This window comes from Mustela lutreola, chromosome 6 (assembly GCF_030435805.1).
Source record: "Mustela lutreola isolate mMusLut2 chromosome 6, mMusLut2.pri, whole genome shotgun sequence".
Taxonomy (NCBI): Eukaryota; Metazoa; Chordata; class Mammalia; order Carnivora; family Mustelidae; genus Mustela; species Mustela lutreola.
In genome coordinates, this window is record NC_081295.1 from 16,435,812 (window position 1) to 16,442,862 (window position 7,051).

Below are 7,051 nucleotides of genomic sequence, written 5' to 3' on the forward strand. Positions count from 1 at the left end.
AGGGATGTGGGTACCCTGCTTAAGATTCTCTCCCTCAGCCCCTCAACAAACTGAAGTTTATTAAAAAAAATACACGTATACATATATAATATATACAATTTATATAAAATATATATTATTATTAAAATATATGCTGAATGTACACAGGGGAGATATTCAGGGAAAAATTAGTGACTCCTGGAAGGGGCTAAAAAGCAAGGATTAAGTGGCATATTTAATAAAGAAATGGGGAGCAGGGTTATGGTCTTTTTAGGAGAGAGTAGCTGATTTTTTAGAAAAGATGAATGAACCCTCGGAAGAATAGATAAGAGGTATAATAATTTGTGACAAAGCTGTCTGGGTATGTTGTGGACTTCTAGTCTCCACTCCTGTGATGAGTAAATCCTGGTTACCAGGAGACTGTGGACATGTGAGTTCCTTTCCAAGTATCTCTTTTCAGACAAATGGGGGTGGGGTGTGGGAAGGGAATTCAGAGACAGCCTCCCCCTGCATTAGCTGTTTCTCAAAATAAACAATATGTCAAAGCAGTAAATGTTTCATTTCCTGTATTCTTCTACAATTTTTTTTCTTATGTAGTTGCCCTGGGTATTAGAGTTAATAGCTCTACCTAAACAAGTCTAGTTCAGAGTAACACCAGCCTTGCTCCATTATCCTTTGATTTCCTCTCCCTCTTTGTGCTATCATTGTTATACTGATGTCCTCTTTATACAGTTTAAATCCACATACCTTTTAAACCAAAGGGGATTATCACTAGTGCTTATGCAATTGTCTTTTAAATCAGACAGCAAATATACAGACATCAAATCATTATGCTGTAAGCCTGAAATTGATACAGTATTATATGTCAATTATGTCTCAATTTTTCTGAAAATCAACAGGAAATAAACAATTACAGGAATGCCTGGGTGGCTCAGTTGGTTAAGAGTCTCCTTCAGCTCAGATCATGATCCCAGGGTCCTGGGATTGAGCCCCCTGCATCAGGCTCACTGCTCAATACGGAGTCTGCCTCTCCCTCTGCCTGCTGCTCCCCCTTCTTGTGCTCTCTCACTCTCTGTGACAAATAAATAAAATCTTTAAAAAAATTAATTACAAATAAGAGTAAATGTGTAGTGTCTGTCATGTTTATTATGTAGCTCCTTTTACCATTCCTATGTATGTCTACATATGGATTAAAGGTACTGGCTAGAGCTTAGGCTTAGGTTTGGGACTTCAGACTCACTCAGTGACTGTGGAAAATGCTGGCCCCTTTATAAGCTAAGATGGACAAAGTCACACATAGCCTGTCCATGAGCCTAACCCGCTGAGTGTTCTAGCAGCTGCGTGAGTCACCCTTCTTACACACAAGTAGCATACCATACACGGAACATGATCCAACAGGAATCTGTGGTCCTTCTGCCAGGCCAGGGTGGAAACGTGTTCTCAGATAGAGTTCCTCCAGTTTTACTAGTCGGGAATGTTAGATGTAATTCCAGACCCCTTCAGACACACTGACCCTGAGTCATCTGGGCAAATAAGCTCCCTTTCCCAGAGAGAAAGCCCTGCACATAGTCTATGGTTACTTTCTTTGAAGTTTGTTTGTTGCCAGGCGACTTGGGGAGACCGTGTGCCTCAGGGACCTTGACCCAGCCCATCCCAAGGAGTCACTGAAGGTTCTTGGTCATGTCTTGAGAATAATTCAAGGACAGACATTCAACATAGTGGATGAATGACACAAGCAGGAGAGTTTATTAAAGAGATTCTCTCAAAATGTGAAAGCGGGAGAGAGAGTAAGAGAGAGAGAGAATGCACAGGGGTTGGGTTTCTATCATTATTGACAGTTGTTAACTAGGGGTGGAATATTTATTACTTGGGATGGTGATACAGGCTTTCCTGCTTTTTCTTCTTGTTTGGTCAGGGGTTCCTTGTCCTGGCACCCGCCATCTTGGGTCTGACTGGTTTGATCTGGGTCCTTGTGGAGTGCAACCAGGCAGGCCCCTGACATTCCTGATAACTCTTGAGAGCTGCCCCTGACTTCCTGATTGGTAGCCTCCAGGTAGGTGGTTGAAAACTGATGGCTGATTCTAAAACATTTGATCTAGTTAAAGGAAGGTCAGTGATGCAGCCCACTTACTGGGCATCAGGAGAGCCCTCAAGCCAGACTCACAAGATATCACCACATGCGAGTGACTTGCATTTTAAATAACCAGCAGAATACCAGGCATACAGTGAAAAACCTAACTGTGGGAGGGACAGATAGTATTTGACATTTTGACATTTTTATCCTCTGAAATTCTTGTTGAAATCCTTAACATAAAGGTATTAGGTGAGTCATTCAGAAGTAATTAGGATAGGAGGCTGCCCCTCACTGCTGCCTATAAAAAGAAAAGGAAGTTCTTATTGTTTCCTGCTACAATCCACCAGGTTGAAGACACAAGGAGAAAACTGCCTTCTTCGAGCTAGGAAGGGGTCCTCACTGGACAGAGGATCTGCTGATGTTTTGATCTTGAACTCCCCAGCCTCAGGAACTCTAAGAAATAGACACTTGCTTTCTCAGCTGCCTGACATGTGCTATCCTGTTATAGCAGCCTGAGCTTGCTAAGATGGTTGGATGAAATGGGGCGGAGGAATAGCTGTAAAGGTGAGGGAGAGAATGCGCTGAAAAGCATTAAGTCTTCAGAGGCACTTTCAAGAGAAAAAATGACATGAGAAATGTCACAGTGACACCAAGATTTCTTTCTTCTTAGTCTAATTTGCACAACTCAAACACCAGAACCCCAAGATTTTCTCTAATGATAAAATACTTGGCTTTTCTTGGGTTTACACGTGTTGGCTCCAATAGCATTGCTGGACTCAAGATTGTCAACCTGTCTTTGATGATAGACTAGGTGTCCTGTGTCTCCAGGTCCTTTGATTAACCTGTGTGCACTTGGTAAGTGTGAATCTCAATCAGACATGAGGGAAGAGATCCAGTAGACATAGAAGGGGGTGGGAAAGGGGAGAGTGGAGAAAATGTGGGAAGACAGAGGAGGAAATGGGAAGATCAGGGAGGGAAGAAGAGGCAGTGTGGGAAGACAGGAAGTTGGTGGCAGCATGGGGGAGTGGGGGAGGGGAAAGGAACTCACTTCACTGCCAACAATCCCCACTTAGACTGGGAGTGGTTTTGAGGAGAGTGGAGAGGGATTTTTTTCAAGTGAAATTTGCTTTGTGATGTCTTCTCTCTTTCTTGTCTTAAATGAGTAATCTTATCTTGAAAGGTACAAAACTCTCCCTCAGCACCACTTGCTTCTGTCAGATTCCTGCAGGACTGTCAGCCATCTTGTATGACAACATTGGAAAGGGCCCCACAACCACGTCCTGTAGTGTGCTGTCCAAGGGGCCGCTCCTCAGGAATGTTGCCAGTATCTTACACTGCAGGTTCTGTTTTGTTATTGCCGCTGCTGGTACAAGCCCGGAAGACAGTGAGCCGTGAGTGTCCTGAGATCTGGGGACCTAGCTGGGTTGAGGGAAGACAGGAGAAAAGGGCTTCCCCACATTTCAGGCAAGTGCCAACCTGTCCATGTGCTCTGAAGGACCAGAACCCCAGGCTAAGGCACTCTCCTTGTACGGTGCTCCATAGGGCAGCTCCCCCTCTCCTGCCAGTTCCCACCTTCTATTCCAGGAAGCCTCTCCTGGTTACCCCCAGGAGCCATCAGGAGTTTGGCATGTGTCCTATACTGTCTTTTTTTTTTTTTTTTTTTTTTCCTTTCTATTGAAAGTCCTGTCTGGTGAGCTAGATTTTAAGTCCCAGGAAGACAGACACTGTTTTGTAGTTTTTCTACCTAAGAACTTGACAGATGTCACTAAAAGTATTTGTCAGATGTATCCTCCTGGTAATAGTATGCATCCCTGAGGGGTCTATGGTAGGTAACACCAAAGTACTTTCCTGAAGCTCAGACAGTAAAAGGTGGGGACTAAGGATCCAGAAGTGGATGGGGCTGGGATGGAGACGCCTTTCCCCTCCCTCTGCAGTGAGCCTTTCAGAGGGAGTCTTGGGGCCCCAGCAGGCTTTTTCTTTCACAGACTCTCACTCTCTCTGCCTTGACCTCACTGTCATATCTCAATTCAGACCTGGACACCGCTGCTATGAAGTTCAGGGCTCAGTGGACAAAAAGCTTCCTTCAGTATGACAGTGACAACAACAATTTCAGACCTTTGGGTCTCCTGGCGCGGAAGGCGAATGCCACCAAAGCATGGACAAAACTGACAGAGACACTGGAAGAGGTGGGGTAAGAGCTCTGGATGATCCTGCCTGACATAAAACTGGAGAACAGCATGACCAGGGGTGAGTAGGGGAAGGGGCTGGGGCGAGGGAGACAGTCAGCAAGAGAGACAAGGAGCATGTGAAGGGAAGGGGCTCCTGTACAAGAACTCAACACTGGCTCCACCTCAGAGACACGCTGGACCTCATAGGAGATCATGGTGTTAAGAGTCCAAGCAGATGACTTTGTGTGTGGATTGCAGGTCCTCCCTCCCTGGACAACCAGCTGTGTTGTCAGCATGAAGCAGAACGGTGCCCCACTGTTTCCTGGCACTTCAACATCAATGGACAGGCGGCCCTCCTCTTTGACACTATGAGCATGACCTGGACAGTCGTGAACCCTGGAGCCAGAGGCATCAAGGAGGAGTGGGAGGACAAGGGGCTGTCTGACTATTTCAGGAGGATCTCCATGGGAGACTGCAATCACTGGCTCGGGGCATACTTAGAACACTGGGAGAAAGTGCTGGAGCCCCCAGATAAATGAGCAGGGTGAGGTGGTTGCTCTCTTTGAAGGTTAAATACCTTCCTTCTCTGTGTGGATAGGAGTACGAGTGTGCAATTGATTTGATGGATTAGTCAACTAACTGAGCTCTTGGTGGACCGGAGAGGCGGTGACCGCCATAGGCCCTCTTATCGCACTCCTTTCCATTCCCCTCCCTCTGTGCAGGGGCCCCCTTCCCCCATAACCAATGATCCAGTCACTCGAAACTTCTAGGTGGTCCCTGAGTCTACCAGCTACATGGTGCTTACAGCCTTCTCTTCTTCCTCTGTTTTACTTATCCTTTAAGCAGTACAAAGGCCACATCTGAGGAAGCCCTCCCCACCTCCCCCCAGACAGAATGAAGCCCCCCCCAGTTCTGTCATCCTCAGAAAGCTCTGCACACAGTGTATATCTCACACTCTGTGATAATCAGATGGACATCAGCTGTCCCCTCAGTAGAAATATGAGTTCCATGAGGACAGGGCAGAGCCCTGCATTCCTCCATAGACTCCAGGATCGGATAGAGCAGCTGCCACATCATGAATCAATAAATTTGGAGGTGACATGGGCTGCCTGGGGCAAGTAGGTGCTCAGGAAGGTATTTTATTATCTTTATTGAAATATAATTAACATCCAGAATATATTAATTTCATATGTATAATATGATTCAACAATTTTATACATTTTGCAGTTCTCATTTGCATACGTAGATTCTTAAGCCCCTTTACCTGCAAGGATCCCTTCTGGCGATCATCAGGAAGGTATTTTCTTAGGTTGAACAGGACTTTGACTTTTTGTTTGTTTTAGCACCATCAGTAAATGTCTCAGAACCCAAGTCTTCGTCCATCTGGGAAACTCCAAGGATTGTTTTAGCAATCTTCATCAGCTCAGTCTGGATCTTCTTTGGCATCTTTATGAAATAAAGTAAGTGTGCAGCAGGCTGTCTCTAGCTGTGGGAGAGGACAAAGTCTAGTAAAGACTTGGGAGAGGTGCACCATGGGTCTCACCCAAGCTCTTGTCCACTGATCCATCTCCACGCAGAAATGATGCCCTTTCTTAGTGTTGAGCCCCACAACCCACGCTAGAGCTGGGGTTACTCTGAAGTGGGGGCGGATGGAGGCTGGTCCAGGTGGCACAATAGGACAGTGAAGGGAGGGGCGAAACTGTGTCTAGTCCTACAGTTGGGCAGGGTTTCAGATCCACTTCCTGGATAGTGTATTGTCTTATTGCACTCTATCCTAGGATTCCCCCAGTTTTTTGATGAAAAAAATTGATTGCTCTGTGAGGATAGTATGATGTCCTCAACAATCTTTGTAATGTCACAATAATTGTTCTATAATCAGGGATTTCTTCTCTGGACTAGGAGGTAGTTGCAGCATTAGACCAACCCTAGCTGGCAAAAACTGACACTGATCTGACTGCCAATCCAATACATGATCTTTTACCACGGGTGGGTTTACTGAGAAGCTGATGAGTCTTCAGCTTCAGAACCCTTCCTTTAGGGGCGCCACGTGGCTCACTCTTTAAGAGTTTGCTTTCCGCTCTGGTCATGATCCCAGGGCCCTGGGACCGAGCCCTGCATGGGGCTCCCTGCTCAGTGGGGAGCCTGCTGCTCCCTCTCCCACTCTGCCCCCCGCCCTGCTTGTGTTCCCTGTCTCCCTCTCTGCCAAATAAGTACACAAAATCTGAAAAAAAAAAAAAAACCCGACAAAAAAAGAACCCTTCTTTTACTCAGCCTCCTTCTGCCATGGCCCTTGAAGGGGCCCTGCAATGCGCTGACTTGGTCATTTTGAAGAATTGGCAAAAGGAAGCTATTTGTTCATCATTTGGGCCTGTTCGCTTTACTCTGAAGCTCTTTCCATCAGATGTTGCCCATGTCAGGTGGACCTGGAGAGGTTGCTGGCATTTTTTTTTTAATTCAGTTGAGAGGAAAATGAGCTAGGGATATATTTATTTTGGCTTAATGAGAAATGTTTATGTGTTCACATACATTTTCTTGTGCAGATAAATTATTGCTGTGCGGAAACCACAGGTCCGCCGTGCCAACTGACTAGATGTCATAACACAAAGGTACAAGGCCACATGGCAAAGTGACATGTGGGAATTAACTTATCTGTTTACATATTAATGTGCCCTATAGCACTTGGCTTAGTTGCAAGGATAAATAATAATGTGACATATTTACAAATGAAGCACTATGGAGAAATCAATGAGGAGGGAACTGCTACACAAAACATGAATGATTCCCATAGATAGGAAATTCAGAGGAAAATGTCAGACACTGAAGAATATAT

General features: G+C 45.4%; 1 pseudogene; it reads left to right on the forward strand.

The window, feature by feature from the left end:
• The first annotated feature begins 1,365 nt into the window (after positions 1–1,365).
• LOC131834541 (retinoic acid early transcript 1E-like) lies at positions 1,366–4,760 on the forward strand (annotated as a pseudogene).
• Positions 4,761–7,051: the final 2,291 nt, after the last annotated feature.